At 35.0% G+C, this 14,063-nt stretch overlaps 1 pseudogene; it reads left to right on the top strand.

The window, feature by feature from the left end:
* The first annotated feature begins 5,609 nt into the window (after positions 1-5,609).
* LOC101175985 lies at positions 5,610-7,148 on the top strand (annotated as a pseudogene).
* Positions 7,149-14,063: the final 6,915 nt, after the last annotated feature.

The raw sequence follows: 14,063 nt of genomic DNA, 5'->3' as shown, positions 1-14,063 counted from the left end.
ATAGAGGATAGGTTTTTATTACGGAAAATGCTCTGTAATTATTTTAAACCAATTACTTTTCCCCTGGGAGTATTTCAAATAGTTACTTTTCCTTCTGCTCAAAACATAAGGAAATTTTTCTCCAATCTGTACAGTGAGAATGTGTTTCTGGAGGTGAAACATATGAAAGTATGATGATCCCTTAATATTGGGACCACAGAATTTCCTAATTCTCAAGCTTACCTCTGATTGGCCTCCATCAATTCATCACAGTGCAATTTAATTGTTCCTATTGCTTATTGATTCTAGTGACTTCTCTCCTGATAAGCTGTGAGATACTGTGCTCATCTGTCTTTCTGTATTTCAGGGTGATGGTTTGCCTAATAGCCTCAATTTTCTGATAGGTCCAAGAAAAGTCATTGACTTTTAGCCTGATCAGCTCTTTTCTTATGAGAATGATTGTCATGACTTTGAAGTCCTCTACATCTTACAGCTGAAACCAGAAGTACATACAATCCTTCAAGGATGTATGATCATTCATAGCAAACAAACTAATTTAGAGAGAGAGAGAGCTTTTCTCTTCAAGGCAAAATATGGCTTTACTTACAGCTTTGGAAGATGGAGATAATGTCTCTCATACAAAGGTCAGGCATTCTTTGCTCTTTACAAAAGATTTGGGTTTTTAAATTCAGAATTTGTTTTTTATATTGTAACCTACTTCTTGAATAGGTGTCACCTGGCCCTTATGTTTGCCCTGTGAGAATTAGGGTTTGGGAAGCCAGCACAAAAATGCTGATATTCTGACTTTTGCTATTGCTGTGATAAAAAAAAAAAAAAAAAAAAAAAAAAAAGAAAAAATCTGTCCTTTGTCTCTGATTCAGTTCTTATGTATTCTGCTGGAATCTGTGAAACCTTGGTTGGCTAACTTTTTATCTTGGAAGTTAGGTACTGAGATCTTTCTCAATTGTTCACATATTATGCCAATACATTTGCAAGCATTATTCAAAGGGAAGCATGACGAAAAACTACAGTCGTCCCTTGGTATCTACAGGGGTTAAGTTCCAGCAATCCCAACACACACCAAAATCCAGATATTCAAGTCCCTCATATAAAATGGCATAGTATTTGCATGTAGTATACACACATCCCCCTGTGTGTTTGTGTGTGTGTTTGTGTGTGTGTATTTTTTTACTCAGCAAATATTTATTGAGCTCCAATTCTAGCTCAGACATGTGGAGTAACAACAGCAGACACATAAAAATTATATTTTGGATTATATTTTAGATAGTAGAAACCACAGTAAAATGGAAAAGATTTAATTATTCATTGTGTCAGTGTTTATTAAGCCCTACTGTGTGCCAGGCATTGTGATGAATGGTGGGGATTTTTGATTGAATAAGCCAGCTTTTGCTCTTAAATTACTTGCAGGCTACTGAGAGATATACAAGTAGACATAGAAATCAAATGCCATGTGGCATATAGTGGGGTCTTTTCTTTTTCTTTTTTTTTTTTTTTAGAATAGGGGCCTTTTAAAATTATTATTATACTTTAAGTTCTAGGGTACATGTGCACAACGTGCAGGTTTGTTCTTTTCAAAGTGCTAACAGTGTCACTAATTCTGCCTGAGAGAATCAGAGAGGGCTTCACAGAGGAGTCTTCCATATGTTTTTAATCACTTCTAGATTACTTGTAATACTTAATATGATACAAATGCTATGTAAATCGTTGTTATGCTGTTTTGTTTCTTTACTTGTATTTTCTTAATATTTTTGATTTGAGGTTGGTTGAATCTACGGGAGGTAGAACTTACTGATATGGAGGGCTAAGTGTATATTCTTATATAGCCAAAACTCATTCAGGGAGAAATGAAAAATAAATAAATAAAATAGAATTAACTATTTAAAAAATTATCATAAAAGAAACATCAGGTTTAATTTTTTTTAGGTAACTTTTACCAAATAGTCAAGGAAGGCATAATTCCAATTTTATACAATTCTTTTTTCAGAGAATCAAGATTTCCACTCTTTTAGGATGTTACATTAGCCTTGATAAACAAAATCAATGTGACAAATAATTATAATAACAAAAAATTCTATATGAGGAAGACAAATTATCCAGAATCTAATTTTCAGCACAGATACAAAAATTTTCAATAACTGAATTCAGAAATGTATAAAGAGGGTATACATCTTGACCAATTTAAATTTTATCCAGAAGTACAAGGTTAATTCTGCATTACCTATTTCTCAAAATTCCATAATGAAAAAAGAAAAATAAGATAACCATATCAATAGATTTTCAAAGATTTGAATAAATTTAATGACCATTTATGATTAAAATATATTTTATATAGTGAATTTAAACAAATTCTTACTAAAGTTATCCACAAAAAGGAATCATTTTCAAAGAGGAAGCATAAAGCATTCACATTAAAAATCAAGATCAAGACAAAGATGCATATTACTAACATTTTCATTCACTGTAAAATGGAGGTTCTAGGCAGCACAAATGGTTAAGAAAAACAAACTAAGAAAAAACAAAATGAAATTCATATGGAACCACAAAAGCCAAATCAATCCAGAGAAAGTGGAACAGAGATGGAGGCATCATATTTCCTAATTTCAAGGTATATTACAAAACTAAAGTAAACAAGATGTTATAGTACTGACATACAGACTAATGGAACAGAATCGTGAGCCCAGGAACAAATCAACACGCATAAGGTCATCTGATCGTCATCAAGGGATCTAAGAATATCTAATAGGGAAAGGATAGTCCCTTCAACAAATTGTGTTAGAAAAACTGGATATCCACATGCAAAAGAATGAAATTAGACACTTTATTTTACACCAGATATAAAAATCAACTCAAAATGCATCAAAGACCTAAATATAAGACTGAAACTATAAACTTCATAGAAGAAAACACAAAGTCTTCATGACATTGGTCTTGAGAATGATTTCTTATTTCTGACACCAAAAGTTCAGGCAACAAAAGCAAAAATAATCAAGTGGGACTATATCATACTAAAAAGCTTATGCACAGGAAAGGTGACAATCAGCAGAGTGAAAAAGTAACCTATAAAATGGAAGAAAATATTTGCAAACCATATATCTGATTGGGGGTTAATATCCAAAATATATAAGGAAGTCTTACACAGTTCAATAGCACAAAAGCTAATAAGTCAATTGAAAAATGGGCTAAGGACTTGAACAATATCCAAATAATACTTACAGAGTTATATGAAATAATGTCCAACATTACTAATGTCAGAGAAATGCAAATCAAAATCACAATGAGATATCACCTCACACTCGTCAAGATAGCTATTATAAAAAAGCAACAGAAGACAAGAGTTAGAGAGGATGTAGAGAGATTGGAACCCTATTTGCTCCACTCTTGGTAAAATGTAAAATAGTGCAACCACTATGGAAAACAGTGTGGAATTTCCTAAAAAATTAAAAATAGAACCATATAACCCAGCAATTCCATTTTTAGGTATTTATCCAAAGTTAAAATCAGCACCTCAAAGAAGACTTAGTACTCTTGTACTCATAACAGCACTATTTTCAATAGCCAATAAATGAAAACAACGTAAATGTCAGAAATGAATGGATTTTTAAAAAATGTGTTGTACACATATGCAATGGGATATTATTCAGCCTTGAAAAAGAAGGAAATTCTGCAATAAGTGGTAACATGCATGAACCTTGAGGGCGTTATGCTAAGTAAAATAAGCCAGTCACAGAAAGACAAATACTGTGTGATTTAACTGTATGAAGTATTTAAACAGTCAAGTTCAGAAAATCAAAGAATAGAATGGTGATTTCCAGGGGCTGGAGAAAAGGGGAAAATGGGATGTTACTAATGAAAGGGCATAAAATTTTAGTCAAGCAAGACAATCATCTCTAGTGATCTGCCATACAACATTGTAGCTATGGTAAACAATACTGTCTTGTGCATGTAAAAATTGGTTAGGAGGGTAGATCTGGTGTTAATTGTTCATATCACAATTTTTTTAAAAATGTACTATAAAGCAAATACAAATATTAGCCAACACACTGGGATAAGATATTTCTGACTATGTATAAATACACATATATCTGTGTGTATGTAAAATACACATGATATATATATAATAAATATACATGCAAAATGAATCATGTATTTAAAAACTTCTCAGCTGGGCATAGTCACACGTGCTTGTATTACCCTGCCCTACTTGTAAGGCTGAGGTGGGAGGATCTTTTGAGCCCTGGAGTTCATGGCTGCAGTTAGCTCTGATCATGCAACTGCTCTCAGTCTGGGTGACAGAGCAAGACTTCAACTCTAAAAATCAGTCAATAAATAAGTAAAAATAATCAAAGTTCTCTGACAAATCAAAAAGGAAGCAGATTTAAAAGCATACATAACAGACAACATGAATTACCAATAATGATTTAAACACATGGTTGATCTTATTAGTAATAACTGTAATGCAAATTAAAACAGTAATGTTACATTTTATATCCTCAAGATTGGCAAACACGCCAAAAGTTGTAAAATATGACAGTATTAGTATAGATAAAAATGAGGAACAAGGAACACTCATACTCAAATTGTGCATATTCAAAATTTACTTGTCAAGCAATTTGAAATTATCCAGTAAAGCAACAATGCATGCAACCTCAGAGCCAGCAATTTCATTTCTTAGCACAAACACTGAGGAATCTCTTCTGTATGTGTACCAGAAAACATGCACAAGAACCTTCATAGATGTCCTTTTTGTAGCCTTGTTTGAGAAATAATCCAAACGTACATCTGCAGTAAAATTTTCATATAAATTGTGACATATTCACACAATGGAATACTGTATCACAATACAAGTGAATGAACACAGTCTACAGGCATCAACATGGATAGGTCTCACAAATTTAATTTCAATGAAAAACAAGTGGTAAAAATATGCATATATCATGCTGTCTTCTATGTAAACTTCAAAAAATGTTTTGCATAAATTGCAAACCTAAGCAATATATTTCAGTATGTGTACTGTATCAGTGACCTGATAATGTTTTAAAAGGAAAGAAAGTGATAGACACGAAATGTTGCAGCGTTTCTCTCTGTCATAGAAGGATGAGGTAGAGGAAAGCGAGTGGGGGAGGAGCAGAGTGGACTTCAAAGTTGTTGATGCTTTATTTCTTATTATTTCTTAAATAAGATGGTAAGGACATGAATGTGTGTTTTGGTCATTATTCTTTGAAGCATGCAAACACATACATCCTTTTTAATGAACAATTCATATCTTAGTAAGTAGTAAAAAAAGAAATTTGTTAAAGAATTCGAAGAAAATTATCATTCCTTTCTTCCTTCTCACCTGTCTTTCCTCTTCTTCATCTCAAAACTTCCTTCTTTGTCAAACAATGCTTTCAAATCTTTTTCAGTCAACTAAAACTTTAATCCTCTCTAAAAAATCTACAGCAAATATGAAGACTTTTTACATTTATTGGACTCTAATAATTTTTTTGTTATTAAATGTATCTTCTTCCTCCTGGGTGGCTGCCCTTTGTCGTGGATAGTTAGGACAGGTTTCTTAGGCACTCTCCCTAGCAGGCTGCAGCCTGGATGCTAATACTTCCCAATGGACTGCAATGGATGTGGTGGACACATCAGCGCAGGAGGGGGTGACCCTTGCAGTCTCTGTGGCTGCATGTGAGCCTAGGTGACCTAGGGCTGGGTGGTAGAGGGGAAGCTATGTGGCAGCCTGCCAACTGGGGCCAGAGCTAGACAGCTAGGATTTAAAGCTTTAAATGGGAATAACGAGTAATGTTTATGATGAAATGAAAGTAAATAAGTCACCTCTAACCTCTTCCAGTTGTTTTCTCAGGAGAATGTCCATATTAAATTTACATGCTCTCCCAACTGTGATCGCCCTTCAGTTACAAGGGTTTCAGTTCCAAGGGTTGAAAGTGGAGAATTCCCAGGTCTGAGAATAGCAAAGAGTTCATTCCTTTTAGGACATTCTCGCTGATGTTCTTTCTCTTTTCAAACTCTATGAAGATGGAATCATCCTTCCTTCAGTACTAACAGTTTTTCTGTTTTGTGGTCAATGTGATTCACAAGAACCTCTAACGTAACAAATGAAATAAGCCAGGGGCATGGAAAAGATGATTTTTATATCGGTCTGGAATTGGCTATGAGCTCTAATATTTTCACTGGAGGGAGTTTCATTTTCCAAAAGGAAAAAAAACGGTCTGCCACTTGTGAGAAAAGGCTCATGACAGCTGGTCGAGGTGGGCATACATATTTTAGAGAATGGAGGTTGTAGATGGAATTGTTGATGAGAGCTGGGGAGATGGCCAATGTCACTGATGCATTTGCATGAGCCACACTGGTGACTCCATTAGGAGTCCTTGGAGACCTTAGAAAGTGCTACTCTTTCTTCATACTTTTTAAATGAATGACTTAATATCACGGGAATATTGGGTAGTTGCTAAGTATTTTAGGATCTACAGTTATGGTCAGTCGGCCGTGCTTTAAAAGAAGAGGGGTTAGAGAACTTACAGAAAATGTTTCACAAGCTAGGTGATTCGGGTTTTGTGGTCTTTGCAATACTCGTGCTCATTGTGTCCCTGATTATTCATCTCTGTAGTGGGACTTTGCCATGGACAGATAAATGTTCTTGTGTATATAACCATTGACTCTGTAATTGGGGCATTTTCGGTCTTCCGTGTGAAGGGCTTAGGCATTGCTATTGAAGAGTTGTCGCCTGGGATTTGACGTGCCCTGGCCTGATTTTGCTGCTGAGCTTTGTTGTCTGAGTGAGCCCACAGATTAATTACCTAAATAAGGCCCTGAATATATTCAACAATTTTATAGTGACTCCAATACATGAAGTATTTTTTAGAACATTAGTTTTAACTTGTTCAGCTATTCTTTTTAAGCCATGTCAAGGTATGTCTATTGATAATGTCATTGGTACTTTGAGTGGCTTTTTATGATCATTATGGGGATATTCTTGTTGCAAGGCTTTAAAGATGTCAGCTTTAATTTAGCAAGTCTGCCTCTGCCTATCCTAAAAGATGAAAAAGGAATGAATAGCAACCTCTCTAATTATCTAAAGTTTTAATAATAATGAAGAAGGCTTAACCTGTGGAATTAAACAATACACTGGTGAAAATAACTCCTGAATACATGGAAATCATGGAACTCAGGCAGCTTTTTAAGAAAAATCTAATTAAAAGGTTATCCCTTAAAAAGTAGATGATTGTATTATCTTATTTTCACCTCATTGTCCATCCTATTAGATCTGGTTGGATATTGATTCTTACATGATGTTGAAAGCAAATCAAGGGCATACTTACTGATGCTGTGAATACTATGAATATATGTGGTACCACTCAGAATTCTGAAAGACAGTCCCAAATGTTGGATTTCTGAAAGATAAAATCCCTCAAACCTCCTAACATCTAAAATTCTAAACAGTCCAAAAGATTAAAATCCGAATGTTGAAATCTTGAAAGTTGAATTCTGGAGAAAGGATGAGTGGGTTTGGAGTTATACAAGGTAGCTTCATCATATCAATTGAGCCATGTTAGGTGGAACTATTACTTTGTTATTTTCCTTATTTGGAAATTAAGTATGATGTAGGGAGATGTATACAGGTGCCAAGTTGAGGAGATGTAAATTTGTGGACTTAATTTTAAGTGTCGACTTGACTGGATTAAGGAATACCTAGAAACCTTATATAGTATTATTTTGGGTGTGTCTGTGAGGGTGGGTCCAGTGGAGATTAGTATGTGAGTCTGAGTGAAGTAAGTGGGAAAGATTTGCCCTCAATGTTTTGAGTGTTTCTGGGATCACAGAAGGAGAGAAAACACAGGCAAAACATGCAAGAAATCTTCCCTGATAAATTATTCAATCATATGTGACTTCTGCCTATTCACACATAGTGCCAAGCTTGTCCTCAAAAAATGCCCTTCAAGCCAAATGTGGTGGCTTGCGCTTGTAGTCGTAGCTGCTCCAGAGGCTGAGGCAGAATTGCTTGAGCCCAGGAGATCAAGGCTGTAGTGTGCTACGGTTGCACCTGTGAATAGCCACTGCTCTTCATCCTCCAACCTGGGCCACATAGAGAGACCCTGCCTCTAAAAGAACAAAACAAACAAATACCCTTTGTCAGAGGATTAAAAAAAATTTTAAATCTCAGAGACCTTCTGAAGCAAAGACATTTGATGATATAGAGGTTCCTCCAATGTTACAAAACACATCAAATGGCGACCCATTCTTGGTAAGGAATTTGACTGTTGAAGAAGGTAGACTTTGTATTTACCACTAAATCTAACTTAGAAAAGCTAGTGCATGCTGCATTCACTTTTGCTAATGGATGGCACTTCCAAAACTGTTCCTACTTTTTTTTTTTTAATCAGCTATATAAGTGATATCTCTGTTGGATCCAGAAATTGTAGAACTTATCTCGTTTATGTATGAATGACTAGGAAAATATGTGAAGCACTTTACATGTGTTTGTTTGAAGATTTGGTGGACAGTGCAGAGGAAAATAGATTTCAATTGAATTCCCAAATCATGATGACAGACGTGAAAGTAGGTGTGAGCTAGCTTCTGAAAGTGAATTTTGAACCAATCATCAGTAATTATGCTGGCTTCTTTAGGCAAATGTGATTTTAATTCATTAAAAGTTCCCAGAATTTCATCAGCTGGAAGAAATGCCAATGCAAAAAACTGATGCATTGCTACATTGAAGTATTCACTGTTGCCATATTGTATGGCCAATCCACTAATTCAAATTTTCCAACAAATGCATTGGGCTGAATGGAAAAAAACAAAAAACAAACTTTATTGGTAATAACTTTTATGAACTACCTACATATAATTGCCCATGATATATTTCTGCAATACACGTTCTCATATTTCAAATTTTTTTTTGTTTTTTTCCCACTATTTTAAATTGTCATCATTATTTTCTGTAGTTTGTAATGCTATGTATTTTGTCATCAAATAATTTCTGATACCAGGGGTACAAATTGTGTAAAGACTTTTAGAGAGTTCTAATTTATCCCATGTGTTCCTTTTTTTTTTTTTTTTTTGCAAATTTGACTCTATAAAGGGAATTATCTTAATGTTTACTTTGTGTGTAAGCATTGTGCGTGTATGTAAAAATATTGAAGGTTCCTTAATAAATGAAGAGATGTCCTTTTGTAATTCTGCATTTGTGAAAGATAGAATTTCTTGAGATCTCAGCTCTTTGGGTGACTGCATATGCAGCAGTGGCCCATTATGTTTTTTGATTGATCTCGTCAAAAGGCAATGACAGTATTTCAGATGACCACAGTTATAGAGCTAGGAGCACACAATTACCAGCCACAGTGATACGTATTTATACCTCCTGCCTTTTGATCCATTTCTTTATGAATATGGTTTGACTACTCATAACTGTCATACCCATGGGACTGTCATTAGTATACCTGAGTGTTTATGCCAGCAAAAATATGTATATTATTATTGCCTTTTTTATGTGTCAAGTGACCTATGACATATTCTGCTGTGTCTTTAAATGTCTCTCAAATAAATCTCCTTTTAAAAATTAAAATAATTGTCTTTGAAATAATTTTTAAAATTATTTCTTTCCAGAATTATATTTCCAGGATTTTGAGCGTTTGGAATTGTGATTTTCAAGATTTTAGAACTTACGGATTTTTATTCTTCAGGATTTCAACAGAAAACCCAGTGAATCAGAATTTCCAAAAAGAGCATCAGTAAACCAGGTATATTGCCTTAAAATAAAATAAACTGCATGGATGTTTGAGTACTTAAATAAATTCTGACTTCTGGTCAGCAGGGCACAAAAATGTTGTGCTTCAGTCATGTCCTGAAGATCAAATATGAAATAAAACACATTTTGAGAAGACAGCTTGCAACAAAATATAAATAAAGTACAACAAACCTTTCACTGGTGTAAAAACCAATGCAGTCACCACTTGAGCAAACATTTGGGCAAAAGACAGGTTTGTTCTATTTGAGGAAATTGGCCTAATGCCTCAGCTAGCAGAGCAAGTCACTAAGGAATTGAATACTGCCTTTGGCTGACATATCAAGCATTAAATAAAAAAAGAAGCCACTTAATCAACTTTAGCCGAACCCTTCTCTAGACACTAAAAAATTTCATCTATTAAATCTGCTCTTCTTGAACACCTTAAAGGTATTTCCTGAGAGAAAGCTGCATCCTGGGCTGAGGCTGAGTGCTTCAGTATGGATCTGAGAGAGTTGGTATGTATGCAAAAACCTCAAATGTTTCTTTATCTTTAGGGCCTTCTACCATCTTGTTTCAGTTGCTTCTCCTTAAATCCACCAATTTTACATATTCATGGGGTGGACTATATTCTTTATATGTCATCTTGGGTGTTCCCACAACACTATCACTATGCTGCTAGTATTGTTTCAAATATCCATGAACTTCCATCTATGTTATATGCAAGTAAAAAGCAAGAGTGCTTTGAAGCACTGGGAATGCCAAATCTGAAACTATCACATGGCCTGAATTGTGTGTGCTTGAAGTTCAAGTTTGAAGGCCCAAAGTGGCCATCAAATCAACACTCAATTTTTGTTAGAGCAGTAATCAACCTCAATGAGAATGTCACAAATCAATGCTGTAAGTCAGAAATAATCAAACTCCAAATTCCTGGTACTCCAATGTTATGCATTTGATTTTCCCGTACATTTTGTTTGTTTTTCTTTTTTAAATTCTACCTTTGCATGTAGCATAAGTTCGTTGAGCAAAGATCTTTGCTACTAAGAACTTTACCTAGGTTTTAGGGCTAATGGGAAAGTAGGGTGGAAAGTGCCAAGGAATATGCACCCAATTTGCACATATCCCTTTTCTTAGAATAGAAATGGTAGCGTTATTAGAGCTTAGTTCTTGGGCACATACAGGGTAGGTGAAGGTCCTCAGGTAATAATTTCTAATTTAACCACTCAGTGTTCTTATGAGGACTCACCCCTTCACATATCCTTTCTGATACCGTTAAAAAAGTTTTCTTCATGCTCTACTCTATTTATTTGTTTCCAATGGATGTTGTAACAAATTACCACAGTCTTAGTGACTTAAAATGACATACATTCATTCTTTCATAGCTCTAAAGGTCAAAAGTCTAGAATAACTTTTACTGGGCCTAGGGGAATGTATTAGTTCATTCTCATGCTTCTATAGAGAACTATCTGAGACTGGGTAATTTATAAAGAAAAGAGGTTTAACTGACTCAGTTCTGCATAGCTTGGGAGGCCTCAGGAAACTTACAATCGTAGCAGAAGGCACCTTTTCACAGGGTGGGAGGAGAGAGAATGAGAGCTGAGTGAAGGGGGAAACCCCTTATAAAACCATTAGATCTCATGAGAACTCACTCACTATTAAGGGGACAGTATAGGGTAAACTGCCCCCATGATTCAATTGTCTCCACCTCGTCCTGCCCTTGACATGTGGGAATTATAACAACTCAAGGTGACATGCCGGGTGGGGATACAGAGTCAAACCATATCAGAGAGAATCTGTCTTTGTCTGTTCCAGCTCCTAAACTGCATTTCTTGACCCATAGATCCTTCCTCCATCTTCTTCCATTTCCAGATGCAGCAGTGCAGCATCTGGCTTTAGTCTTAACATTGACTTAATCTTCTGTAGTCAAATCTGTCTCTGATTTTCTCTTTAAAAACAACTTTATTAATCTTATTTCATTGTGGTAAGTACACTTAACATAAGATCTACCTTATTGACACGTTTTTAAGTGTACAATACAGTATTGTTGGCTATAGTTACCATGTTGTATAGCAGATCTTTAGAACATATTCACCTTGCTTGATTAAAACTTTATGTCAATTGGTTTATAACACCCCACCACTCCCGCTGGTCCCTGGCAACCACCATTTCAGTCTTTGATTTTATAAACTTGACTGATTTATATACCACATATAAGTGGAATCATGCAATATTTCCCTTTGGATTATTGGCTTAATTCACTTAGCACAATTTCCTTATCTTTCATCCATGATGTCTCTTATCTATTTTAAGGCTGAATGTTACATTACACACACACACACACACACACACACACACACACACACACACTATAATTTTCTTTTTCCATTCATCTGTTCATGGATATTTAGTTTTTTCCCCCATCTTGGCTATTGGATATAGTGCCACTATGACATAGGAGTGCTAATATCTCTTTGAGATTCTGCTTTTAATTCTTTTAAATAAAGAATACCCAGAAGTGAGATTTCTGTGTCATGCAATGGTTCTATTATAAATTTTTTGAAGGACCTCCATACTGTTTTCCATAGTGGTATAAATGTTCCAATTTCTCCACATGCTATCCAATGCTTGTTTTCTTTGGGGTTTTAAGAAAATAGCCATCCTGACAGTTGTGAGGTATTATCTGGTTGTGATTTTTTAATTTTCCCTTTTTGTGGGTACATAGCAGGTGTATATTTTATGGAATACATGAGATATTTTGATAAAGGCTATAATGCATAACAATCACGTCACAGTAATGGGATATTTGTTACCTCAAGCATTTATCCTTTGTGTTACAAACAATCCAATTATACTCTTTTATTTTAAGATATACAGTAAATTAGTGTTGACTGTACTTATCCTGTTGTACTATCAAATACTAGATTTTATTCATTCTAGCTAACTGTACTTTTGTGTCAATTACCATCCCCATCCCCACTCCTCCCTGAGTCCCTTCCCAGCCTCTGGTAGCCATCATTATATTCTCTATCTCCATGTGTTCAATTGTTTTAATTTTTAGCTCACACAAGTAATTGAGAAGATGTGAAGTTTGTATTTCTGTGCCTGTCGTATTTTATTTAACATAATGTCCTTCCTCAAGTTCCATTATTGCTGCAAATGACAGGATCTCATTCTTTTTCATGACTGCATAGTACTCCATTGGGTTTTTGTGTTTATGCACACATTGTCTTTATCCAGTCAACTGTTGATAGACACTTAGGTTGCTTCCAACTCTTGGCTATTGTGAATACTACTACCACAAACATGGAAGTGCAGATATCTCTTCAATATGCTGATTTTGTTTCTTTTGGGTATATACCTAGCAGTGAGCTTTCTGGGTCATATTTTAGTTCTATATTTAGTTTTTTGAGGAACCTCCAAACTATTCTTCATAGTGGCTATACTAATTTACGTTCTCACCAACAATGTACGAGGGTTCTGTTTTCTCCACATCCTTGTCAGCGTTTATTATTACCTGTCTTTTGGATAAAAGCCATTTTGACTGGGATAAAATGGTATCTCATTGTAGTTTTGATTTGCATTTCTCTGATGATCAATGATGTTGAGCACTTTTTCATATTACTGTTTGCCATTTGTATGTCTTCTTTTGAGAAATGTCTACTTAGATCTTTTGCCCATTTTTTAATCAAATTATTTGAGTTTTTCCTGTTGAGTTGTTTGAGCTCCTTATATATTCAGGTTATTAATCCCTTGTGAGATGGTTAGTTTGCAAATATTTTTTTCCTATTCTGTGGGTTGTCTCTTCACTTTGTTGATTGTTTCATTTGCTTTGCAGAAGTTTTTAACTTGATCTGATCCCATTTATCCATTTTTGCCTTGGTAGCCTGTGCTTGTGGGGAATTACTCAAGAAATTTTGTCCAGACCAATGTCCTGGAGAGTTTTCCCAATGTTTTCTTTTAATAAATTCATAGATTGTGGTCTTAGATTTAAATCCTTAATCCATTTTGATTTGATTTTTGTGTATGGTTAGAGATAGTGTTCTAATTTTATTCTTCTGCCTGTGGATATCCTATTTTCTCAGCACTGTCTTTTCCCCAGAGAAGAGACTGTCTTTTTCCCAGTGTATGTTCTTGGCACATTTGTCAAAAATGAGTTCACTGTAGATATATGGATTTGTTTCTGGGTTTTCTGTTCTGTTCTATTGACCTCTGTATCTTTTTATGCTAGTACCATGCTGTTTTCTTTACTATTGCATAATTTGAAGTCAGGTAATGTGATTCCTCAAGTTCTTTCTTTTGGCTCAAGATACCTTTTGTTTTCTGTGCCTTTTGGGGTTAC

The sequence above is a fragment of the Nomascus leucogenys genome, chromosome 21 (genome assembly GCF_006542625.1).
Source record: "Nomascus leucogenys isolate Asia chromosome 21, Asia_NLE_v1, whole genome shotgun sequence".
NCBI classification, from domain to species: Eukaryota; Metazoa; Chordata; class Mammalia; order Primates; family Hylobatidae; genus Nomascus; species Nomascus leucogenys.
This window is presented reverse-complemented; position numbering and strand designations above follow the sequence as displayed.